The following is a 27,837-nucleotide window of genomic DNA, read 5'->3' on the forward strand; positions in this document are numbered from 1 at the left end:
AGTAAAGGGAAGCATATTATACTTTGTGTAGATAACTACTTACATGCACTCAGAGGAGATTCAGTAAATGGAGAACCTATGAGAGTCCAATATGTTTAAAGCTATTTATTGAACATCTATGATGTGCTAGATTCCATACTATCAACTACAGATGGACAAAGATCGATAGATTAAAGGTCACGTTTTTGGCCTGCACCACGGCTCAATAGGCTAATCCTCCACCTGCAGCGCTGGCACATCAGGTTCTAGTCCCAGTCGGGGCACCAGATTCTGTCCCGGTTGCTCCTCTTCCAGTCCAGCTCTCTGCTGTGGCCCGGGAGGGCAGTGGAGGATGGCCCAAGTGCTTGGGCCCTGCACCCGCAAGGGAGACCAGGAGAGGCACTTGGCTCCTGTCTTCGGATCAGCGTGGTGCGCCGGCCGCAGTGTGCTGTCCGCAGTGGCCATTCAGGGGTCAACCAACAGAAAAGGAAGAGCTTTCTCTCTGTATCTCTCTCTCACTGTCCACTCTGCCTGTCAAAAAAAAAAAAAAAGTCATGTTTTCTCGAAGTTCATAATGTACTAAGGGCAGTTAAAAATAGTAGGAGACAAGTTGAACTCAAGAGATCCAAGGAAAAGTTGATATATTTAGCTAGCTATAGGATGAAGAGAAAGGGTTTGTTTAATGGAGGAGTTGGAGAGGGCATTGTAGGAGAGAGGAAATCAGGTACAGAGAAATAGGACATTTGTGAAAGTACCTGGTCTTGTGAGAGAGTTGAATTGGATGTATGTGGAGAATAATTGTGAAAACAAAGTGAGAGAGTCTTGGTTCAATTTGTGAAGATTATTGTAAATCATGCTAACAATTTGGACTTTGTCATGTAGGGCAGTGGTTCTCATCTGGGGTCAAGTTTTGTCCCCAAGGAGATTTTTGGCAATGTCTGGAGATTAAGGGTAAGGTCCTACTGGCATTTGGTGGGCGGAGGCAAGTGGTGCTGCTGAACATCCTACAATATATAAGAGAAGGTGGCACAACATAGAATTAGGTGATTCAGAATGTCAGTAATGAGATTATTGAGCGATCTTGCTGTAGATTATGGACAGGGTAATTTAAATTTAGGATACTGACATTAACATTGGTATTTTTCTATTTCAGGAAGAGACTTGCATCAGGGCTATCTATAGTAAGGAGTGAGTACTTACTGACAGAACTTATTTTATGTGAGGCGAAACCTTGAGAATAATGGAATCACTGCTCAAAATAACTCCAGGAAAGTTTTGATGTAAGTAACTTAAGCATCTAATCAATGTTACCTAGCTAGGAAGCAGTGAAGTTACAGTTTAAATACTGACTCTAATGTTTGTGCTATACCACAACATTCTGTCTCCACAGCATTCGCATAAGAGAAGCAGGCTGAGCTCATTTGAAGAATACATGAAGGAAAGGAATGCAAAGAGAAGCTAGAACGGAGATAGATGTGATGTTGACTGAATAGAATGAGAAAACACATTTGATATATAAGATGAGAGTAGAGGGTATACTTTGGCTGACATTGAGGTTTCTAGTGTAGAAAAAGTTGAGTGATATAATATTTCATAATATTGCATTATGAAGCCTCCCACAGTAACAAGGACAATCTAAACTGTTCCCTTGAAGTGCCCAAGAAATTCTTGAGATATAAATCAAAGATCATGAATTATGATGTTCTGCAGGGAAAAATGTCAGTTTTGACTTAAAAGGAATAGACAACTGAAATCAAGGATTTAGAAAGCTTTCCCATGAGAAATTACTTTAAATCACAGGTGTCAAGATTTAGTTTGTGACTTAGTGTTTTACAGATTTCATATACTGTTTATAGAAATAGACATTCATTCATAAACACACACAAATATGTATCATTGCACAACACCATTTACACCAGATGTCTGCCTTTGTATGCATGGCATGTCAATCCAAGAACCTGTCTAGCAGAAACCTAAGCAACTGATTACAGAAATGAAGTATTCAATAAAATCTTTTTTTAGGGGCTGGCGCTGTGACATAGTGAGTAAAGCTACTGCCTGCAGTGCTGGCTCCCATATGGGTACAGGTTCGAGTCCTGGATGCTCCACTTCCAATCCAGCTCTCTGCTATGGCCTGAGAAAGCAGTAGAAGATGCCTAAGTGCTTGGGCCCCTACACCCACATGGGAGACCCGGAATAAGCTCCTAGCTTTGGATCTGCCCAGCTCTGGCCATTATGGCCATTTGGGGAGTGAACCAGTGAATGGAAGACTTTCTTTCTCTTTCTCTCTCTCTCTGTCTCTCTCTCTGTCTCTCTCTCTCTCTGCCTCTGCCTCTCTGTAACTGAGCCTTTCAAATAAATAAATAACTCTTTAAAGAACATTTTTTTGGGGGAAAGGATGGTGGAGTGGGTGGTTTATTGTGCCAAATAATCAATTGATTTGTTTTCAATATATTTTCAGGGGCACACAGGCCAAACCAATAGAGTGGTGGGGATTAGTACCAGAACTCCTTTGGATATCAAAATCTGATGATACAGATTTGCATGATAAAAGAGTACGATTACCTAGGCTGAAAAATATGCATCCAGACAATAGGTTTTGCCCTCCAACAGTGGATGTGTAGATGTTTCAGTGCTTGCCAGGTAGCTTTCTCATAAAAAGAAATGGAAATATGTGTCCTAAAAGTAAATTAAAACATTCATCTTTTAGAAGTGAAAATCTGTTTTTCATTTTTTTTTCCTGGAGAGAGTTCTTTCTTTTTTCTTTTTCTGCTTGTACAACATCAAGGTTAAAGGAAACAAACAGAAGTCAGGGTTTTCTGCAAAGTTTTTGGTTTATTTTATTTTGTTTTAAAGCCTAGTCTTCTTTCTCTTCCCTTCCTCTTTCTCCTTCTCCAACTTCTGCCTTCCTCTCCCTTCCCCGATCCTCCTCCTCTTACTGAATCTACTTTCTTCTTTTCCCCCTCCTCTACTCTTCTCCTCTTTCTAGTCTCTTTCTCTTCCTCCCTCTTCTCTGTTCTTCCCCTTCTTTCTGGACCTTTTTCCTTTCCCTCTTTCTCCTCCCAGACCCTTCTCTTCCTCTGTCTTCTAGTCACATCAATGATTCAGTTTGTTTGGCTAAGATGGACCCCCCCCCCCCCCCCTTGCTTGGGAGACTCAGGCTTGTCTCTGCCAAGGCATCATATAGCTTGGACTTCAGACAAATGGACTGACACAAGAAGACACTGGGTGAAGGCTCACATAGGGTTTGTCATTGCCTGACTAAACATAGGCAACAAGCTGGCCTGACAAAGAATGCATTGAACTAATTTTAATTTTTTCAGCAAATAATGCAGAGTATTTAGAGCAAGGTATTTTTATTTTTATTTGTTTATTTTTTGACAGGCAGAGTGGACAGTGAGAGAGAGAGACAGAGAGAAAGGTCTTCCTTTTTCTGTTGGTTCACCCCTCAGTGGCCGCTGCAGCCGGCGCGCTGCGCTGATCCGAAGCCAGGAGCCAGGTGCTTCTCCTGGTCTCCCAGGTGGGTGCAGAGCCCAAGCACTTGGGCCATCCTCCACTGCCTTCCCGGGCCACAGCAGAGAGCTGGACAGGAAGAGGAGCAACAGGGACAGAACCGGTGCCCCGACAAGGACTAGAACCGGGGGAGCAGGCGCCGCAGGTGGAGGATTAGCCTATTGAGCCGTGGCGCCGGCCCCTGGAGCAAGGTATTTTAATGGCAACAAGCATTCTTCTTCCAGATAGTTTTTTGGCTCTTTGACTTCCATTGTTCTCTGTTTGTATCTCAGTTACAGAACTCTTTACATTGTTTAGAGAGTTTCTGTGTTTCTTTCCCTTAAACTCATCAGTGGACAGAGGTATTTTACCTTGCACAGGTCCCTGACAAGTATATTTTCCCAAACTCAAAGTTGATGCCCTATAATTTTTACAATAAAGTAACAAAAGTATTGCACTGATCATAGAGTGCAGACAATTTTCAAAGGTTTATGTAACTTAATGATACTATTTTGTTATGTTTGATTAGGGATAGGGTGTTGTGCATGATTCCTTGCTTTTCAGTCACTTGACCCTCCCAAGCCTGTGACCTTCTTGTGGGTTCTCCTGTTGACATCCTGGATAATGCTTGCAATTGAGACTTTGTTATTCTCTACTCTAAGATGGTCACTATTAGCAGATATAAATGTTTACAAGTGAATGTTTTAAAAATATTTATTTGAAAGTCAGAATTACAGAGGGAGAGGGGGCAGAGAGAGAGAGAGAGATCTTCCATCAACTGATTCATTCCCTCTATGGCTGCAGTGACTGGTGCTGGGCCAGATGGAAGCCAGGTGCTTCATCTGAGTCTCCCACATTGATGGCAGCGGCCCAATATACTTAGGCCATTTTCCTCTGCTTTTCCCAGGCCATTAGCGGAGAGCTAGATTGGAAGTATAGCAGCTAGAACTTGAACTGGTGCCCATATGGGATGTGGGCATCATAGGTGGCAGCTTGACCCTCTAACATTACAAGGCTCATTCCTACAGGTGAACTTAACAGATCAAAGCACCAATTCTGTCTGTGGTAAAAACTATGATTAGATTACCTTCCCCTAGATGTCTGAGGAAATCCTCATGTTTCACGCTGTTAAATAGAACTGCCAGAGGAGCTGGTGCTGTGACATAGTGGGTAAAGCCACTGCCTGTGTCCCATATGGGCACTGGTTTGAGTCTTAGCTGCTCCACTTCTGATCCAGATCCCTGCTAATATGCCTGGAAAAGCAGCTGAAGATGGCCCAAGTTCTTGGGCTCCTGCACCCATGCGGGAGACCTGGAATGAGCTTTAGGCTCCTGGCTTCCGATCAGCTCAGCTCTGGCCATTGCAGCCATTTGGGTAGTGAATCAACAGATGGAAGACCTCTCTCTCTTTGCCTCTGCCTCTCTGTAACTCTGACTGTCAAATAAATACATGTTTGTTTGTTTTTTTTTTAAAGAACTACCAGAAGTAGGATTTCCAAGGATGGTTAATTACTACTAATTGCCTCCTCTTCCAATTTCTGGAAAAGTACAAAAAAGCAAATTGCTAAGTGATACTTCAAACACGTTCAAGGAGGATCCCTTTCCTGAGAAGGTCTCCACACAGAACAATTTTACAAAGTGTTTTGCCCAGCAATTTCTTATTCGGAACATCTGATGCAATGCATTTAGAATAACTAGATGCCTGACCGATCCATTTTTTCCCCCCAAAACTTATTGCTGTGTAGACACAACCCTGGGGAAACCTGCTTGACTAGGTAACCAAAAGGAAATTTTCAGATGTGGTGGAGCCCCCACCCATCCTTACCCAAATTTCCTAGTGGAATTTTGGAAAGCATTGACAAATTTTTATAAATGTACCACACCTCAAATTCTTGTTTTTCCATTCTGTGGGCAGTTCTTTTCTTTCTGACTCTGTTCTCCATCAAAGCAAACCAGACAACTCCAGGTACTTCCCTTAAATATTTTAGCAGCTGGGCTTTAGCACCTAGTCCAGATCAGAGTAAGCAGGATCACCTTTGGTGTGCTCTCATAAGCTACTGATTCCGAGTAGTCAGAGGAAAAGTACAAATGACTTCCAGCTGAAGCAAGTTTCATCCCCATCCAACTGGCTCAAGTTGGGGAAAGCTTCCTGTTGGCTCCCGGAACAGACCTACTGCCTTCTGACCAGGTCTTGGTTGGAGTTCAGGGAGTAGTAATGTGAGGATACACCCTTCTTATCCAACCACTGGAGAGGGGATTCAGATAAATATGTCCTCTAGTGTCTTTCCAACAGTAGCCAGATGCATTTTCTGTCATTGCAGAATATAAATAGAGTTGGGAATGCCTGTATAACAGGACATTACAGTTAATTTTTCCTCTGTAATGGGTTGCCAGTACTTTGAAAATAAATTTCCTTGCTCCTTCATAAAAGAGCATCCTAAATTCAATTGATATTTTTGTTGAAGCCTATTATTGGTCTTCATTTCACAAACTCATGGCTCATGATGAAGAAAGCCAAAGTAACCTGCCAAGTACCTACTTTTGCTTTTTTTTTGGATCTGTGTATTTCTCCTGAAGTTTGGAACTTTCTCCTTCATAATTTTGCCTATAAGGAACTGGAGAGATACTACAGATGCATGCTTTTTTAAGGACCTCTTTGGGATTACAGATTAAGTATTCCTTATCTGAAATATTGATATAGAAATGTTACAAATTTATCTAGATTTTGAATATTTACATATACATAAAGAGATATCTTAAGATAAGGACCCAAGTCTAAACATGAATTCAGTTCTTTCATATACAGCTTATGTACACTGTTTGAAGGTGATTTTATATAATATTTTTAGTGTACCTGTGTTTTGTTTCCCACTTGAGACATCATGTCCACTCTCAAACAGTCTCATATTTTAGAACATTTTGGATTTCAGATTTTTGGATTGGGATCCTCAAACTATATTAAGTAATTAAAGATCAAAGTAGCTGAGCAATTGTATTGGGTTGAAATTTCTCAAAGATTGAAGATTTTAGGTATAGATAAAAGTAGCACATTGGTTTGTCCTACTACTTCTATCCCCAGAAGTATCAGTGTTTTGTTCGAAAAAGCAGCATATCATGAATCCAATAAAATAACTAGACTCACACATGTGATCCTGAGAAACTGTATGATTTTTCAATTTGAATTCAGGCAATTTCCTCCTTATCTTCACTGGATATCTTCAATAAAAAAGGTTAGGCAGCCTAATCTCCCAAATCTCTTATCCATCTCATTGTCTATAAAAATCATATGCCAAATGAATTATTGAATAGATCAATTTAGAGACAGCATGAGTCCACTTTTGTGTCATAATATTTGCACTACTTTTGCCTAATAAAAATGACTGTAAGTTGTGTACCTACACCCAATATCTGTAAACAAAATCTATGAAGAACATACAAAAGAAACTTAGGCTATCTGAGAATAAATGTAAGTCAAAAAAATCTAATTATTTTTATTCACTGGTGAGGAAACTGAGTTCCAGATAAAGGACAAATTTCCCAAGTATCTCTGAGGAAATTAGTGCTGAAGAGGTTCAGAATATGCTACTCCAAAACTTGCCACTTTGGCATGTGGCTTCGTTTGAGTTAAAAGCAACGGAGAACCAACAAGAAACAGAATGAACATTTTTGGAGCGTCCTTTATCTGACTAAGAGTAAAAGATTCTAAGAAGTGAGAATGCCATAAATATCCACTCTGGAGGAGTTATACTGCTATGAAGAAGATAAAAAGCTGGCACAGAGATGACCATGGAAACAAACCTTATTAAAGTAACCCTTATCTTTCATTAGTTTACCCATATATGGTAATTACCTTCCTATAATTTACCAACCTCCTTTTTCTTCATCTAGCCACTTCTCCACAATTTATCACCCTTTGTTAAAATGGTACAGAAGGATGTTTGTCTAATTGCTTTTGTTAAACTTATTTTCTGTGATGGCTCTGTCCATATAAAAATATTAATATCAATAATGAACATATACCTTATCCCTTGTTAATTTCTATCCTGTCAGTTCAAATTACAGGCCCTATTTACTGAACTAAGTGCATAGAGGAAAAGTGTTTTACTCCTCTACTATGACAAAGCTAAGACTAAGTCTCCCTGATCTCTTAATTCTGTTTGGCACCTAAAAGAAAAAGAAAAACTAAAGTTATATTCTATTTATGAAAAAATGCTTATATATCATAAAATTTAGTTATCACCTCCTAAAGTTTGTTATATTTCCCTGATTCTAATTGACAAGGCATCAAAAAATGAGGAGCATGAGGAATTAAAACTGGATCTACTCAGAATTATTGAAGTTATTATTTTATTCAAATTAACTACAGAATTTTCAATTTTTGATTGATTAACTGATAAACATGCTAATTTTGCTATTTTGCTTTTTTTGTCCTCCTCCCACCCTGATGAAAGGACAAATATTTAATCAAATAAATATAATATAGTAAATAATGCTTAAGCATTAGAGTCATGCATTTCTGGATTAGTCCAATGATTTATTACATAAGGATTGGTTATGAGAGTATTGACAACATCATTTTATATTCTGTGTTGAACCAGCAGATACATGGTTCGATGGTCCTAACATCTCAAGCTGATATTTATCTCAGCCCTTGAAAAAGCTGTACTATTTCTGGAGCTTCATTTAGGTGATTGTTTAAAATCCAAAGAGATTAGGTACCATGCTTGGCTTTCTGTATTCTTCAATGGAATACAGGCTACACTTTGAAGAAAACTGCATTTTTCATAACCAGAACAAGAAGATTATGAAATCCTTTTGGTACTGCACAACAGAAGACAACTGACTTGAGAAGCCCACACTGCTCATTTCTGTGGAGAGTTTAATGTTAGAAGGTGCCATTAAAGGTGAGGACCACATCTAGTGTCAAAGCAGTTAAAATCTTAAATATCCCTAATGACTGCTTTTAAGTCATTGCTATTTCTTACAAAAACAAACCAGCACTAGATTAAGTGTGGGGCACTCACATTACAAATGATACCAGTCATCTGGATTTCTCATTATGGAGCTTCTGCCAAGTTTAGACTCTTTGCCAAGGATGATATAACTGTTTAAAGTGTCAAACTGACCTCGTGCTTGGGAGTGGGGGTGGGGAGAGCCCTAATTGCCTGAGCATCATTTTCTTAAATTCTAAAATATTGTTGAGATTAAGCCATACATTTGACTACTTTTCTTCAACTTTGTAGTTAAAATCTATACCATACATAGTTGTTCTATTGAAACTGTGCTAGAGGCCTCTTTAGCTTTCACATAGTAAATCAAACACTTTTAAGAAAGGTTTCAGAGTTTGATGGGATAAAATATAGACAAGTGGATTAGAGCCTCGGAGTTGGAAAGATGAAAATGATGGTCATTTAATTATAAGCATCTTCTTATGTGTGTGCTTTTACTGCCTGAAAAGATTAGATTGCAGTGCTAGCCCTGAGTAATGGGAGTGAAATACTGTCTGCTCCCTGAGTCCACAATTCTGAATGTGTTAAAAATAAGGTCATATGTCCTCCAAAACATAGAAGCACAAAATAGTTCTAAATGCTTCCAGATCACTCTGCTATTAGACTTGTATATATAATGATCACAGAGCAAACAACAATAATTTGCATCCTTATTGAAGTAATTAGGAGTGCTACCTAATCATAGTTGTCTTTTTGTGCTGAATAAAACTGCATGTCTTGGTTATGGCTAAAGGATTCTCTGGAAATAGTTTATTTCTTATGACACTAGATAATGCTTTCAAGGGTAAGTATTACTGAAGCTATGTTTCTCAAAGCCCAGATTGTGGCCTGAAGAAACACTATTCATACAATGAAACAATTAATGATAAGTAAATTCATAAGTGTATCTCTCTTCTAACCTGTTTTACAACTCATACGGAAACAACTTCTCCATCTCAGCATGGTATTTGCTCGAGAATTGTATACTTACTTCAGAGATCCCAGCTTATTTGGTTACACAGGACAACGTTTTCCTGTTTCTGATATTCTCCAAAGCCCACTGAAATCCAGAGATGTTTGAATGATTTTCAAATTATCAGTCGTGGTGCACCTCCAATTCATAAGCAGCTACTAATGTGTTAGGAACAGTTGCATGTCTTATCAAATTTAATTTGTTATTCATTCAAATCTTTTAAAGAAGGCTTTGCCAATTGAGATTGAAAGAGAATTTAAGGGGCCAGCGCTTCGGCGTAGCAGGTGGAGCCGCTGCCTGCAGTGCTGGCATCCCATATGGGCGTTGGTTTGAGACCTGGCTGCTCCACTTCTGATCCAGCTCTCTGCTATGGCCTGGGAAAGCAGTAGAAGATGGCCCAAGTCCTTGGGCCCCTGCACCCATGTGGGAGGCCCCGAAGAAGCTCCTGGCTCCTGGCTTCATATAGGCATGGCTTTGGCCGTTGCAGCCAATTGGGGAGTGAACCAGTGGATGGAAGGCCTCTCTCTCTGTCTCTCTGCCTCTCTTCTCTCTGACTTTTGAATAAGTAAATAAATCTTTAAATAAATAAAAAGAAAGGGAATTTAAGTTATTGCTCAAAATTACACACCCAAAATTCAGTGGAAATGATGTTTAGACTCAGCCTGACCTCACTCCAAAGCATGGTTTTGTGCTGCAACTTTCTGTCCAAGTTTGTCTGCTCTTGTCTTAATTAGCCTGGTAGTATCAGTGGTTGTTAGTTATTGCTTTATTTCACTGTATCTTATTCATTTATATCTGAGGTTATACATTTTGAAGAGACTGTAGAATCTTTCCTTAAAGGTTTGTTTTAATTAAAAACAATTTGGAAGAATGTCTTTCTTGAATGTCTTTCCAGTCCAGAAGCTCCTCTGTGATCCTATGATTCTAGACACGTGTCAGTCATTCATTTGTAAGTTACATGCTAGAAAACGGGTTTAAGAACTCAATTAAAAGGAGTCACTACTGTAAGCTAAATCTACTAGACAAATTGATTGTCATGAGTCTCTAAATATGATTTTCAGGTGAGCTTAAGGGAAAAATGTTAAAAAAAATTACTGATGTCATTTGTCAATGATCAGAAAGAGCGATGCCTGGATAGGATATTAGAAATTTTGGATTTGTACAGTCCCTCTGTTACTTCAGTTCTAGACTTTTCTCTTTGTATTCTGAATCTACGTGTCCCAACACATCTTTTTTAATGTTGGTGTTGAGAAAGTTTACAGCTTGCTCATACTGCTAAAAGCAGTTTCTTTGGATTGCTTTCCCTTTGTTGAAGGGCAAAATTATGCCCAAGGACAAAACTGTAAAAGAGTTGAAGTCTATCCTTGGTACCTCCTTCCTGGCCTCACCCTCAATATCCATTCCTGAACTTTTAAATTTGTTTATATTGTTAATGCCCAGGTTTGTCACTTTTCCCTATCCCTTATTGAGGGTAAAAATATTGAATAAATTCATGCATATTAAAGATTGGTAAATTAATAATACAGTTTTCAGAAAAAATGTTTTAAAAGAGAAAATTTACAGAGAGGATCAGTAGCTATTTCAGAGATGAGGAGCCCATAAAACCTTAATGGAAAATCTGCACTATTTTTTAACTCTGTTTTTCCACAATTGTTTTTACAGCATCCTTGTATAAATGCCTAACTGTAATGAATAAATATTGTGATTGTCAGTATGGATGTGAGTGTGTTAGTATTTATTTAAGTTGTTCCTTTGGGGGAAGTTGTACTTCTCCCACTCCATCCCAGGGATGTATCTATCAGACAGGTGGGCAGTTGAGATTAGATCAAAGTTTCTGTGCTTGAACCATCCAAGTCCAAAGTTCTTTCTTGGAATCAATGTAGAGATGGAGGAAGTAAGTTGTTCTTTCTACAGAGAGTGCTAATACAGGAAAGTGTAAGAATGAAGTACCTGGATAATAATTTTCTAGCCCTGTAGAAGAAGCTCCTGTGTGGTGCAAAAAAATTAATTCAGCACACAGAGAGATGAGATGGAAGATGGAAAGACTGCTCTGCCATTGTCATTCTTTTACAGCCAATTTAGCTACAGCTGGAATTAGATTTAACTATACTTCCCCAATGGTGTGTGCATGCATGTGTATGTGATGTTTTGAGTTGTGTATGTTATTCATACAATTTCATCCTTACGTGGAACCGCATTTCTCCCATGCAGAATCATAGATGGGTATACCAGTCAGGATGGCCAGGTTTTTCACTTATGGTGGACTATCAGCCACCAATTTCTACCCTACTTTTTGGGGATCTAGGAGTTGGAACTTCAACTTAGTTAATTTGACTTTTATTGGTACTTGAAATTAAAAGTCCTGACTGATTATTGATGATAGGTTTTTAAATATTTTTGAGAGAGATCCTTTTGGGTAGACAGTATTCCCGTATCCTTTCTCCTACCCTGTAAATGTTGATTTGCTGCTGGTTTTGAATAATAGCACTATATTGACATTGCAATTTGCAGTTATTCCCTGGGAGGCAGTTGTGATAAGTTTTGCAACATTTCTTGTTGGTGTCCTCAATAGGATTCAGTTTTATTTGATTCAATTTCTTTTGGCTTAGTTCAGCTGCACTCATCTGGACTAGGTGTTTGATTATGTACTTTTTTGAATGGTAAATAGCAAAGAATTTAATACCACTTTTGGTCCAACAATTCTTCCGTTTATAGCAGTTTGGGAAGTATGAGACACGTTTTAGAATGTGTGATTATATACGCATATTTTCAGGTATATCTGTGTTGTTGAGCATTGATTAAAATGAATGAGCTGCTTCTCTCAAACTCTGATGCAACTCTAAAGTCTTCTGTCAGGAAAAGGAAAGATGGGTACTCACAGGTAGATACTTGACAAATTCACTGAATGGAAAAAGATCATTTACATTGATATTTATAGTCTTGGGTGGTCATATTATTTTTCTTCAACATCATTGCCAACACATCAATTAATGAAAGACTACAAACATGAGATTAAAGAATCAGTCTTCTGTTTCTTGTTTTGATTTCATATTTGCTGTAAGTAATCATACCTGTATTTATTTATATCTGTGTATGCAAACTCATGCCATTCTTTAAAACAGGGTCTATAAATAGCTATACTAGTTAAATATCCAGTGGAAGAAAAGGCCCAAATGGTGGGGCTGTTATAACTTCCTACTATTTCTCGCTTCTCTTTTTATTTCTATTAAGATTTTCTTCTTGGCTCCCAAATTGTTGACATTCATTGTGACTAAGGCTTTTCCCCGAGGATCTTCCATTTCCTTAGTCACTGGCATTTCCTTTCCACTGGGGTGCTTTCCATCTCCAGGCTGACTCTGCTCTCAGTGAGGGCTCCTGGGTGGGCATCTCTGATCATGATCACGAGGGTAGGCCTGCCCAGAGACTGTTGCTGTTCTCCTTAACACTAGCTTAATGTCAATTCAAAATTTTCTCAAGCTTGCTTTTATGAGGCTGTCTTAGATTGGATCAAATTATTTAATCAGCTAGTTGAAAAGTAAAAAACTCAAACAATTAGGCAAATAACTAGATCAGCAAATAACTAGTTAGAGTGATTGCTTTTTCAAGCTTAATTTATTTGATTTAAGGCTTACATTAATTAGTTTTATTGGTCAGGAATGTCATCTGTCAAAATTATGAATGAATTTTATGTGTTGACTTAAAATAACCACTGTCATCTTTTTGAGGGGACTGATTTGGATCAAAATTTATTCTCTGTCACTCATAATCTAAATGAGGTCAATTTTTTCGGAAGAATTATTTATGTTTATAGCCTCAAGTGAAGACTGTGTTTTTAAAAAATTAAATTAATCAATTTATAATATTTTAATGGCACAGAGACAGATAGAGCTCTCCCATCTGTTGATTCATTTCCCCAAATGCCTGCAACAGGCAGGGCTGGATGAGGCCAAAGATAGGAGTTAGGAATTTAATCTAGGTTTTCCACATAAGTGGCAATGATTCAACTAACTTGAGCTATCAGCAACTTCCTGCAAGGGTGCTGAATCAGAAACTAGAATCAGAAGCAGAGTTGGGACTCAAACCCAGGCAACCTGATAGGAGATGTGGGCAACCCAAGCAGTGTGTTAACCACAATGTCAAATGTTCACCCCAAATACTGAGTTTCTTAATTAGTATGTGTTAGACTGTAACAATAAATTGGTTCTTTTGACTTTAATGATTTGTTAAATACTATAATCTACTTATGAGAAAATATCCAATAATTATTTTATTTAAATTCCATTTATTTTTCTTCACAATGATAATTAATGTTACTTAAATTAGAACTTTTCAGTGAATTATTTTGACATTATAAATGCACAGGCTTATTATTAAAAATCCATGTTTCCAAATGAGATCAAGTTGTTTGGTGATGATCTATTATGATGTTTGATGAAAGCAAATGCCTAGGATTTTCATGATGGTGGATTAGGGAACTATATACTGCACTAGGCTAAGGATAAATAGTGAAAAAAAAAGTGTAGGAAGTGCACTCTCAAGAGAGAATTGGAGAGAAAAATCGCACTGGAAATCCTACAAGAGGAAAAGAACACTGTGCATCTGTGTGGAAGGTGCAGAAGCGCAGCTTGAAAGAGGACACAACACAGCTACAGCAGCCACGAGACAGAATGGGCAGCAGCACAGAGATGGAGGTGAGATGAGACCAGACTGTAGCAACCCAGGGTGATAGAGCCAGAGAGAGAGCCTGGACTGGTGCTCTGGAGGCTAGTGGTTTTGCTAGAAGTTGCCCGCAGACCCAGTGGAAGCAGAGGGGGCATGTTTATCTCACCCTAACCTCCCCTACAACAGTGCCCACTGCCCAGCTGAAAAAGGATGGGTGCCATTTTGAGTTTGGGAAGTAGCTGCGGAAGCCTTTGTGTGGACACACAGCAACTGGCTAAGACAAGATGCCATCTTCTTGGCAGTACCAGAGGAAGTGGTGAGGAGAGAGCAACAATCAGCCAATGGCTCTTGTACATGCGTGTGATTCAGAAATTCTAGCCAAGGGAAAGATCCAGAGTCCCTGCTGACTTTGATCCTGCTTGGGAAGAGTGACTGGTAGCTGGGCACCCATGTAAGACTGTGAGGTGCTCCAGCCTCACAACATACCACAGGCTCCTAGGATCAAGACACATAATATATGTCTCTCTGTTGACTGGACAGACTGGCAGGGCAAAGCCAAACTTCTGCATCTGGTGACTGTGAGAGCCTTGTGTGTTAAGAGTATGGGGACTTGATGATTACATGAGAGGGTGCAGGGTGTGTCTGGGTCTCTGAGAAATCACTGAGTGTGGCTCCATACTCTCAGAACTCCTTGGTTGCCTGAGGCAGGTCATTGTAGTGGGGACTGCTCACAGTGAGGACTGCACAAATCATTTTTGTGGTTCATATGGCAACATGGGTGAATGTTGAACATACTAGGGACTAACACCTAGGCATTGCTTAGCTTGGAGGAGAGTAGGTGAGGAGGTGATTATACCAACAGAGGTGGCCATTTCCCACTTCTGTTAACAAAATATCTACTGCACAACTTTGGTGTTACTCTGGATACTCACCCTACCCTGGAGCACTGACCAGAGCTCCGTGGCTATACTCAGTACATACTTCTTGATGTTCACTGAAAGTACAGACATTCCACTAAACCACAAAGTCATAGCTCAAAGATAAAGGCCATCAGAGGAAAAAAAAACAACTCCACAAATGCCTTAAAAATAAACAGAAGTTCAAGAAACCAGAATAAGGAAGACACCATGATCCCCACAATGGAACACAACATTTCAATATTAGAATGTGATGATGAAGAGATTGAGGAAATACTGGAATTGAAATAAAAAAATTAATCATTGGATTACTCAAGACAAATAGAAGCATACCCATGAACTAAAGAAAATCATACATAACGTGAATGAAAATTTTTCCCATGAAATTTAAATTTTAAAGGGAAATAAAAATGAAATATTAGAAATAAAGAATTCAATAGATCAAATAAATAATTCAATAGAAAGCCTTAACAACAGACTTGGTGAGGCAGGAGAAAGAAGAAACAAGCTAGAAGACAAATCTCTGAACATTTTCAGTCACACACACAAAAAAAATTAGAAAACTTAGAAACAGTGTGGGAAATTAATGGGATACTATCAAATGACCCAACATATGTGTCCTAGGAGTTACTGAAGGTGTGGAAAGAGAGAATGGACTAGAAGCATTTTTAGTGAAATAATTACAGAAAACTTCCCCAATTTGGAGAAAGGGACATCCAAGTACAGGAAGCACATAGAACTTTGAATAGACATGACCAGGAAAGATCCTCACCACAACATATTGTAGTCAAACTGTCCACAGTAAAACATGAAGAAAATATTCTAAAATGTGCATGAGGGAAATACCAGATTACTTTCAGAAGATCTCCAATTAGACTCACAACTGACTTTTCATCAGAATCTCTAAAGACTATAAGAGAATGGCAAGACATAGTCCAAGTCTTAAGAGAAAAAAGAAAGTGTCAATTCAGAATACTATACCCTGAAAAGTTCTCATTTATGAATGAAGATGAAATAAAGACCTTCCATAACAAATATAAATTGAAAGAATTTGTCAGAATTCATCCAGATTTACAAAAGATGCTTAAGGATGTGATATTCACAGAAAAACAGAAAGATAGGCATCATTATGAAAAAATGTTAAGGCAAAAAATTCCTTAGTAAAAGTACAAAAGAAATCCAAAATAAACAATAGGAATGCTTATGGAAAAATAGCAAGGCCAAGTCATCTTGAATGTAAATGGCTTCAATTCTTCGGTTAAAAGATACAGAATGGCTGAATGGATTAAAATACAAGACCCATCTATTTAATGCCAAAATCACCAAAATGCCTATACTACTAAAAGCAATTTACAGATTCAATGTGATCCCAATTAAAATATCAATAGTAGGGGCCAGTGCTGTGGTACAGCTGGTTAACTCCCTGGCCTTCAGTGCTGGCATCCCATATGGGCACCAGTTCAAGACCCGGATGCTCCATTTCTGATCCAGCTCTCTGCTATGGGAAAGCAGTAGAAGATGGCCCAAGTACTTGGGCCCCTGCACCCATGTGGGAGACCAGGAAGAAGCTTCTGGCTCCTGGCTTCAGATTGGCATGGCTCTGGCCATTGCGACCAATTAGGAACCATTGGATGGAAGACCTCTCTCTCTCTCTCTGTCTTTCCTCTCTCTGTGTAACTCTTACTTTCAAATAAATAAATAAATCTTTAAAAAAGACAATAGTATTTTTCACAGATCTAGAGACAGTTATTCTAAAATTCATATGGAAACACAAGAGATGCCAAAAACTAAAGCCATGTGATAACAACAAAAACCAAGTCAGAGGCATCATGATACCTGATTTCAAAATATACTACAGAGCAGATGTAATCAAAACAGCCTGATACTGTCACAGAAACAGATGTGTAGACCAATGGATCAGAATAGAAACTCTAGAAATCAATCCATGCATCTAAAACCAACTTATATTTGACAAAGGAGCTAAAATCCCTGGAGCAATGACAATCTTTCCAACATGATGCAGGGAAAACTGGATCTCCACATGCATAAGTATAAGCTAGACTCCTACCCTACACCTTACAGCAAAACCACTCAAAATGGATCAAAGACCTAAATCTATGACCTGATACCATCAAATTACTTGAGAGTTGGAGAAATTCTGCAAGACATGGGCATAGACAACAACTTCTTGGAAAAAATGCCAGAAGCACAGGCAACCAAAGCCAAAACTGAAAAATGGGATTACATCAAGCTGAGAAGCTCTGCACTGCAAAAGAAACACTCAGTAAAGTGATGAGACAAAGACAGAATGGGAGAAACTATTTGCAAACTATGCATCTGATAAAGGGTTAGTATTCAGAATCTATAAAGAGTTCAAGAAATTCAGCAATAACACAAACAATACAGTTAAGAAATGGGCAAAAGACTTGAAAAGACATTTTTCAAGAGAGGAAATTCAAATGGCCAACACACACTTAAAAAAATGCTCAGGATCACTAGCCACCAGGGAAATGCAAATCAAAGCCACAATGAGGTTTCCCCTCACTCCAGTTAGAATGGCTTACATACAGAAATCAACAAACAACAAACATTGGCGAGGATGTGGAGAAAAAGGTACCCTAATCCACTGTTCGTGGTATTATAAACTGGTGCAGCCACAGTATGGAGATATCTTAGAAATCTGAATATAGACCTACAACATGATACAGCTATCCCACTCCTGGGAATTTAACCAAACCAAAAGAAAATAACATATGAAAGAGTTATCTCTGCCTCCATGTTTATTGCAGCAGAATTCACAATAGCTAAGATATGGAATCAATCCAACTGTTGACTGGATAAAGAAATTATGATACACACACACACACACTATGGAGTACTACTCAGATGTAAAAAAAAATTGAAATCCTGTTTTTGCAATAAGATGGGTACAACTAGAAGCCATTATGCTCAGTGAAATAAGCCAGTCTCAAAAAGACAGATATCATATGTTTTTCCTGATCTAACTAATAGAGTACCTAATATGTAATATATTGGAGTGAAATGGACATTTTGAGATTTGATGATTGTTTGCAGCCCTTTTCATTTCCATTGAGGAACAACACTTTTTTTTAATTTCTATTTGTTGAACTTTAAAAAAAATTTTTTTTTATTTGACAGAGTTAGACAGAGAGAAAGGTCTTCCTTCTGTTGGTTCACTCTCCAAATGGCCGCTACAGCCAGAAATAACGCCGATCTGAAGCCAGGAACCGGTGCCTCTTCCTGGTCTCCCATGCAGGTGCAGGGGCCCAAGCACTCGGGCCATCCTCCACTGCACTCCCGGGCCACAGCAGAGAGCTGGACTGGAAGAGGAGCAACCAGGACTAGAACCCAGCTCCCACATGGGATGTTGGCACCGCAGGCAGAAGATCATCTAAGTGAGCCACGGTGCTGACCCCTTGTTGAACTTTTTTACTTGTTGTTGAATTAACTTTGCAATCATTAAGTAAACTGAAAATAGATCTTTGTAAAAATTAAGAGTGGGAATGGGAGAGGGAGGAGGAAGAAGGATTGGAGCATGGGCTGGAGGGATAGTAGGGTGGGAAGTATCACTATGTTCCTAAATCTGTGTATATGAAATACATGAAAATTGTTATAACTTAAATAGTATTTAAAAAAAGAATAAGAATTAGTTTTAGATCCTTGATCAAATATAAGTTGGCTGTAGATGTTTGGGTTGATTTCTGGTGTTTCAATTCTGTTCCATTGGTCTATCCATCTGTTTCTGTACCAGTACCATGCTGTTTTAATTACAACTGCCCTGTAGTATGTCCTGAAATCTGGTATTGTGATGCCTCCGGCTTTGTTTTTGTTGTACAAGATTGCTTTAGCTATTCGAGGTCTCTTGTGCCTCCATATAAATTTCAGCACCATTTTTTCCAGATCTGAGAAGAAGGTCTTCGGTATCTTGATTGGTATTGCATTGAATCTGTAAATTGCTTTTGGGAGAATGGACATTTTGATGATATTGATTCTTCCAATCCATGAGCATGGAAGATTTTTCCATTTCTTGGTATCCTCTTCTATTTCTTTCTTTAAGGTTTTGTAATTTTCATCGTAGAGATCTTTAACGTCTTTGGTTAAGTTTATTCCAAGGTATTTGATTGTTTTTGTAGCTATTGTGAATGGGATTGATCTTAGAAGTTCTTCCTCAGCCATGGCATTGTCTGTGTATACAAAGGCTGTTGATTTTTGTGCATGGATTTTATACCCTGCTACTTTGCCAAACTCTTCTATGAGTTCCAATAGTCTCTTAGTAGAGTTCTTTGGGTCCCCTAAATACAGAATCATGTCATCTGCAAAGAGGGATAGTTTGAGCTCTTCCTTCCCAATTTGTATCCCTTTAATTTCTTTTTCTTGCCTAATAGCTCTGGCTAGAACCTCCAGAACTATATTGAATAGCAGTGGTGAGAGTGGGCATCCCTGTCTGGTTCCAGATCTCAGTGGAAATGCTTCCAACTTTTCCCCATTCAATAGGATGTTGGCTGTGGGTTTTTCATAGATTGCTTTGATTGTATTGAGGAATGTTCCTTCCAAACCCAGTTTGCTTAGAGTTTTCATCATGAACGGGTGTTGTATTTTATCAAATGCTTTCTCGGCATCTATTGAGATAATCATATGGTTTTTCTTCTGCAGTCTATTAATGTGGTGTATCACATTGATTGTCTTGCGCACATTAAACCATCCCTGCATACCAGGGATAAATCCCACTTGGTCTGGGTGGATGATCTTTCTGATGTGTTGTTGCATTCTATTGGCCAGAATTTTATTGAGGATTTTTGCATCTATGTTCATCAGGGATATTGGTCTGTAATTCTCTTTCAGTGCTGCATCTTTTTCCAGCTTAGGAATTAAGGTGATGCTGGCTTCATAGAAAGAATTTGGGAGGACTCCCTCTTCTTCGATTGTTCTGAATAGTTTGAGAAGAATTGGAGTTAGTTCTTCTTTAAATGTCTGGTAGAATTCAGCAGTGAATCCATCTGGTCCTGGGCTTTTCTTTGTTGGGAGGGCCTTTATTACTGTTTCAATTTCTGTCTCAGTTATGGGTCTGTTTAGGTTTTCGATGTCTTCCTGGTTCAATTTAGGCAGGTTGCATGTGTCCAGGAATCTATCCATTTCTGATAGGTTTCCCTGTTTGCTGGCATACAAGTCCTTGTAGTAATTTCTGATGATTCTTTTTATTTCTGTGGTGTCTGTTGTTACATTTCCTTTTTCATCTCTGATTTTATTGATTTGGGTCTTTTCTCTTCTTTTTTTAGTTAGTTGGGCCAATGGGGTGTCAATTTTGTTTATTTTTTCAAAAAACCAGCTCTTCGTTTGGCTGATTTTTTGGAATGTTTTTCTTGATTCAATCCTGTTGATTTCTTCTCTGATTTTAATTATTTCTCTTCTCCTACTAGATTTGGGTCTGATTTGCTGTAGGTTTTCTAGATCCTTGAGGTGAATTGAAAGCTCATCTATTTGGTGTCTTTACAATTTCTTGATGTAGGCACCTATTGATATAAACTTTCCTCTTAACACTTAAAACTAATTCCTGGAGCAAGGACAGTCTATTCAATAAATGGTGCTGGGAAAATTGGATTTCCACGTGCAGAATCATGAAGCAAGACCCCTACCTTACACCTTACACAAAAATCCACTCCACATGGATTAAAGACCTAAATCTACGACCTGACACCATCAAGTTACTAGAGAACATTGGAGAAACCCTTCAAGATATTGGCACAGGCAAAGAATTTCTGGAAAAGACCCGGGAGGCACAGGCAGTCAAAGCCAAAATCAACTATTGGGATTGCATCAAATTGAGAAGTTTCTGTACTGCAAAAGAAACAGTCAGGAGAGTGAAAAGACAACCGACAGAATGGGAAAAAATATTTGCAAACTATGCAACAGACAAAGGGTTAATAACCAGAATCTACAAAGAGATCAAGAAACTCCACAAAAACAAAACCAACAACCCACTTAAGAGATGGGCCAAGGACCTCAATAGACATTTTTCAAAAGAGGAAATCCAAATGGCCAACAGGCACATGAAAAAATGTTCAAGGTCATTAGCAATCAGGGAAATGCAAATCAAAACCACAATGAGGTTTCACCTCACCCCGGTTAGAATGGCTCACATGCAGAAATCTACCAACAACAGATGCTGGCGAGGATGTGGGGAAAAAGGGACACTAACCCACTGTTGGTGGGAATGCAAACTGGTCAAGCCACTATGGAAGTCAGTCTGGAGATTCCTCAGAAACCTGAAGATAACCCTACCGTTCGACCCAGCCATCCCACTCCTTGGAATTTACCCAAAGGAATTTAAATTGGCAAACAAAAAAGCGGTCTGCAGCCTAATGTTTATTGCAGCTCAATTCACAATAGCGAAGACCTGGAACCAACCTAAATGCCCATCAACGATAGACTGGATAAAGAAATTATGGGATATGTACTCTTTAGAATACTATACCGCAGTAAGAAACAACGAAATCCAGTCATTTGCAACAAAATGGAGAAATCTGGAACACATCATGCTGAGTGAAATAAGCCAGTCCCAAAGGGACAAATACCATATGTTCTCCCTGATCGGTGATGACTGACTGAACACCAAGAGGGAAACCTGTTGGAGTGAGGTGGACACTATGGGAAATGGTGGCTTGATCAGCATAGCCCTGACTGTTAATGAACAACTAAATACATTATCCCTCTTAGTAGTTTTTTTTATCTGTTCTACTTAATATGACTGGTTTAGATCTGTAATTGATGCACAGTTATTCTTAAGTGTTGAAAATTAACTGAAATGTGATCCCTGTTGAACATGGTGGTGGGAATGGGAGAGGGAAGAGATGTATAATTTGGGACATGCTCAGGCTGACTTGCCCCAAGTGGTGGAGTTGGAAGCATACCAGGGGATTCCAATTCAATCCCATCGAGGTGGCATGTACCAATGCCATCTCACTGTTCCAGGTGATCAGTTTCAGTTCACAGTTGGTCATGGTGAAGGGACTGGGAGTCAAAGGGAGCACATAGACAAGTCTAGTACCTGCTAACGCTAACTGATGGAGTAAATAAAGGGGAGAGTGATCCAACATGGGAAGTGAGATACTCAGCAGACTCATAGAATGGCAGATGTCCTAAATAGCACTCTGGCCTCAGAATCAGCCCTAAAGGCATTCGGAGCTGGCTGAAAAGCTCATGAGAGTATTTCAGGCATGGAAAGCCAAGACACTCTGGCAAAAGATCTCTGTGAGTGAGATCCCAGTGGAAAGAACAGGCCATCAAAGAAGGAGGTACCTTTCTCTGAAGGGAGGAGAGAACCTCCACTTTGACTATGAACTTGTCTAAACAAGATAAGAATCAGAGAACTCAGAGGGCTTCCATAGCCTTGGAAACTCATGACTGGAGCATAGGGAGATTACTGATGCCATAGACAGGAGTGTCAATTGGTAAAGTCAACAACAGGAGTCACTGTGCACTTACTCCTCATGTAGGATCTCTATCCTTAATGTGCTGTACATTGAGATTTGGTGCTATGACGAGTACTCAAACAATATATTTCATTTTGTGTTTCTATGGGGGTGCAAACTGTTGAAATCCTTACTTAATGCATACTAAACTGATCCTCTGTAAAAAAAAAAAAAAAAAAAGAAATTATCAATTCCCAACTTGACTCTCACTGGGATTAAACATGACAATAGGTCTGCTCTGATTTCATCATCATTTTAAAAAATCATCTATTATTTTTCACTTTATGTTTCTGTGTGGGAGCAAACTGTTGAAATCCATACTTAATGTATACTAAGCTGATCTTCTGTATATTAAGATAATCGAAAATGAATCTTGATGTGAATGGAAGGGGAGAGGGAGTGGGAAAGGAGAGGGTTGTGGGTGGGAGGGACGGTATGGGGGGAAAGCCATTGTAATCCATAAGTCGTACTTTGGAAATTTATATGCATTAAATAAAAGTTTAAAAAAAATATCTAGAAAACATTATTTATAGAAGTAGATATTATAAGTAATGTAGAAATAATTTAAAGCGTATGGGGGATATGCATGATTTATTTAGAAATATGACACCATTTTATATAAGGAAGTTGAACATTTGTAAATTTTGATATCTACAGGGCATTCTGGATCCAAAGCCTTATAGATATCATGAGGACTGTATGAGAATCCCTTACAGGTGCTGCATGGGTGGATGTTTGGTGCAGTGGTTAAGATACTACTTGAAATACCTGCATCTCATAACAGAGTGCCTATATTGGAGTCCTAGCTCCTTTTTCAATTCTAGCTTCCTGCTAATATGCACCCTGAGAGGCAGCAGGTGATAGTTCAAGTATTTGGTCACACATCTGGGAGACCCGAATTGCTACCTATGTGGGAGACCTGGATTGAATCCCTGGTTCCTTGCTTCAATCTGGCACAATCCTGGCCATGGTATGCATTTTGGGAATGAGCCAACAGATGAGAGATTTGTTTGTTTGTTTTCTTTCTCCAAAATAAATAAATAACTACCCCCCTCAGAGGTCTTAAAAAATCCATGAAAAATGGATATTAGGAGAAAGCTAGGCATAGATTTCAAATTTTTCTGCATCAAAATAAATTTATCTTCTAAAAATACTTATTATTTTCTTTGACAAAGAGAAATAGAGAAAGATATTTCCCATTGATTGGCTAAAGATCAGCAGCATTCTCATATGTGAAATAGATTTTCCAAGTGGCGTCTTGACCACTGCACCCAATGCCCAAACCTAAACTTTTAATTCCATTTTCCATGAACCTTTTGAAGTACACTCATTTAAGTAAAGTAGTTGGCCTGTGGTATAATGCCAAAGTGGTTGCTACTACTACGTCCCATGAAACAATAAAGTTTGTAATCTCTGATTTTCAGATTTGGAGTAGTAGCAATAGATGTATTTGAGTTCAGAGTAAGTTTGATCCCTCTCTCCCACACCAAGTCTCAATTTTTCTCTAAAAGAGAGATAACAACAATGACATTGTTATGAGGATTAGATGAAATGATGACACCAATTAGCACAGTGTCTGACACACAGTACATGGACAATAACTTGTACTGTTAATTTATAGTAACATTTGATTAGTGTGAATTTTTGTATGTATTGATTGATATTTAGAAGGTCCAATGCTAAATGTTTTGAGGAGTAAAGTGTTCTAAAAAAAAAAAAAAAAAAAAAAAGAATAAGAATTTTCCAAAAATAAAAAAGCAATTGACAATCAAAATAGTACACCCAGTACATTAATCTTGGAATTATGTAAAATTCTATACTACAGTTTAATGGTATATAAATGTATGAGAAGTATAAAATATTATTCTTGACATTAATAAATTTATTATCTACTCACAGAGGACTTGCAGACACATACACAATAACCTCTACATAGCAAGTAAATGTGGTCAGAAAAAGTATCTAGAAGTTTGGAAGCAGGAACAGTCACAGAGGATGAAGATGATCTGGGTCTTGAGTGGGACCCTGGAGGATGAAACAATTAATGTAATGGAAGAGGGAGAAGAAAATCCCAGGGAAAATGATTAAATGAGTCCTTATTGTTCTCACAGTGGAATCATATAGCAATATTAAGAGAATAAAGAAGTATAAGATTTTAATAAATGGTTAGAATAGTAGCCTGATGTCACTGATTGAATTCACATTATTCATAAGATCTTACTATCCATATACTGATTCAGTACTTCTTGTTAAGTCCATTAACAGACTCTTTAATTAAACTAATAATTAACAGATTGTTTAGCAATGTAGAATGGACCACTCCAAAAGTTAGTGGCTTTAACAGACAGTACGTATATTTATGATCTTTGATAGTATCTGTGGGTCAGGAATTTGTGAAAGACCTGACTGAGTACCTATGTCTCAGGAGGTTGCCAATAGATGGTCATTGCAGCTTTAAGAGCAGGGGTGGAGAATGTAGAAAAAGTTGGAGGTTGGCTAGGCACATCATTTTATAGATTCTCAGAGCCTCTCCATGCAGTCTTTCGACAGATTAGTTTCAGCTTCCTCACAGCATGGTGGACTCAAGACAGTCAGATATTAGACATGGCTGCTGAATGCCATAAGAATGGGAATATAGCAAACCAACAAGTTACTCCCCTACATTTTATGCCCCAGTGCTGGAATACATACAATATCATGGCCATCTTATAGTCAGTTTGATCCAGTCTTAAGGGAAGGAACTAGACTTCCTTTTTCCTTATCAAAATCCACTTAAGGAAAGGATGTGGCATAAGAGATATTTTGTATGTTCATTTTAAAAAAGTAAAACCTGCACAATCCAACTTAGGATAAGGTGGTACTTGTGTTTGTTGGCTGAATTATGTAGGTAGTAAGCACTCAGAAAGAAGATAAGCCTTTGTTGCTTCACTGGTATAATCAGACATACATTAGTGACTCAAATACTACAGCTCCATTCCCAATTCATAACTACCGATCCATAGAAATCATACAACATTTGGAGATTTGCCCCCTTAGTACAAAAGTGAAGAGAAAAAGTAATCTTCCTGAGACGTGTAATCAGGTTTTATCATCTTGTTTTCTTACTACCCTTCGTTTGATTCAAAGATGAATCTGGTAAGATTTTAAAGTAGTCTTCATTAGACTGCATTTAATTGCTTGAGAGATGTCTTTTGTTAATGAGATTGAGAAATCTAAACTGTAACTTGCATTCCTGAGACTTGGACTCATGCATTTCAAAACATAGCTAAGGGTTAAACAGACTTTTGAAATGCAGTCTTTTATTATTGTTGTTGTTATTGTTATTATTTTAAACAAGAAGCTTCATGTTCCAAAAATATTTCTGCTGTCTCTTTATTTAAAAAAGGGCAAACCTTCCTGAAATTCTCAAACATGAGCCAGAAAAAATATTACTGTATACCATCCTCTCACCTAAATGAGAAAGATAATTTCTTTTCATTCCCTGGTGATAGTTTTTTAAGAAAAGCATATATTATCTGTAATTTGGGTTTCTTATTTTGTTTTACATTCTCTCATGAATGGAACACTATCAGAAAACCATCAACTATGACTGCATTTAATTAATTTACATTCACATCACTTTTATAAGACACTTCAGATTGAACCAGATTATTCCTGTAAATGCTCCTTGACTATCTAAAATCACTAAAAAGCTAAAACTTGCATATGCACACTTTCCCTGACCAACCTCACCATTTCTTTAGCATAGTCCTGTTTCACCATGAATGTTGTCATTTCATCATTGGGGCAGACTACATAATATCAGCTGTTGTTTTCACAAAGGAAGCAAATGAATTGCAAATAAGGTTGTCTTTTGGTAAGTAAGTCTTTTGATGTTAATATCTAGAATGTATGATTTTGATTTGGAAAAAATATGCTTGGTTTGGGGTCAAGAATAAGGATCTGGACAAGATGATTCCCTAAGAAGTGCATTTTTAAAAAGATTTATTCAATTATTTGAAAGTCGTAGTTACGGAGAGAGAGGGAGAGATGGATATAGAGAGAAATATCTTCCACTTGCAGGTTTACTTCCCAGATGGCCTCAATGGCTAGTGCTAAGCAGGATGAAGCCAGGAGACAGGAGCTTCATCCAGGTGTCCCACATGAGTAGAAGGGGCCCAAGCAGTTGGTCCATCGTCTGCTGCTTTCCCAGGCCATTAGCAGGGAGTTGGATTGGAAGTGGGGAAGCCAGGACTAGAACCAGCACCCATATGGCATCAGAGGTGGAGGCTTTACCTTCTATGCCACAAATGCCAGCGCCAAGTAGTATTATTTTACACACTTATGAAGTAAAAAGTGATGGTTTGGTGCAAACATTGTTTAATGATTAGGTTTCTTTGTGGTGAAAATATTCAAAATCTCTCTTCTATTTTTTTTAAATGTACAATATATATAGACTCCAAAAATTCATGGAAAAAATTCATGGAAAAATAAAATTAAAAGATAAAATAATAAACTTTATTCAAATAAGTGTCATCAATTCAAAACACTTTTGTAACTGATATCAGCCATTGAGATTATCCCTAAAGAACTAAAGATTCTGAGAATTTAATCATGTTGATGCTGTTGTTTTCATATTAACTGAAGGAAAATGGGTGCTTTTTAAATATTTTTAGCATTAGTAAATATAAAAGACACTGGGAGAAAATAGTCAAATCAGAACTTTAAGGTGGCTGCCTAATGATTTGCCATTGACCCAAATTTGCCCTACATTGATAAAAGGAATGACTGGAGCACTGCTGTGGTAGAAGAGATCTCTCTGGTAAAGCTTTCTTGAGAATTTTTCTGCTAAAGCTTTAGCTAATTTTCACAAAAACTCTCCTAATAAGCAAATGCTATTGTTCTTAAATCCTAAAAAAGGTAATAAATAAAATGCTTTGAGCGTGTCACTAAGCAGTTGCCATTGCCTTTGCTCTCGATGAGCACGCTTTCTGCTTTAGTTGTATCACTTCTCGTACTCCTAAGTAAGAAAGCTTACTCTTTAGTTTTTCAGTTAGATTCCTGTAAGCTGAACCACGTAAGATATTTACAATGCTGTCTATTGCTTCTGATGTTAATCATTGGTCCTATTCAACTAAGGCACGCATGAGGTTAATTTTTTCCTTGCAAATCCAAGTGGATGGTGTGCTGCTGTGGGATCCATCAACTCATCCCCTCTAAAAATGAGCGAACCATTTGTAAATTGAACATTTTTTGAGGCATTGACCTCTTAAACTTTTCATAAAGCATAAGTGATGTCACCATTCTTTCACTGAAGCTTAACCATAGTATATTTGAAGTTTTTTCCCTTGATTTTCA

Source organism: Oryctolagus cuniculus, chromosome 13, assembly GCF_051225735.1.
Source record: "Oryctolagus cuniculus isolate XC-2025 breed Fujian yellow rabbit chromosome 13, ASM5122573v1, whole genome shotgun sequence".
NCBI lineage: Eukaryota > Metazoa > Chordata > Mammalia > Lagomorpha > Leporidae > Oryctolagus > Oryctolagus cuniculus.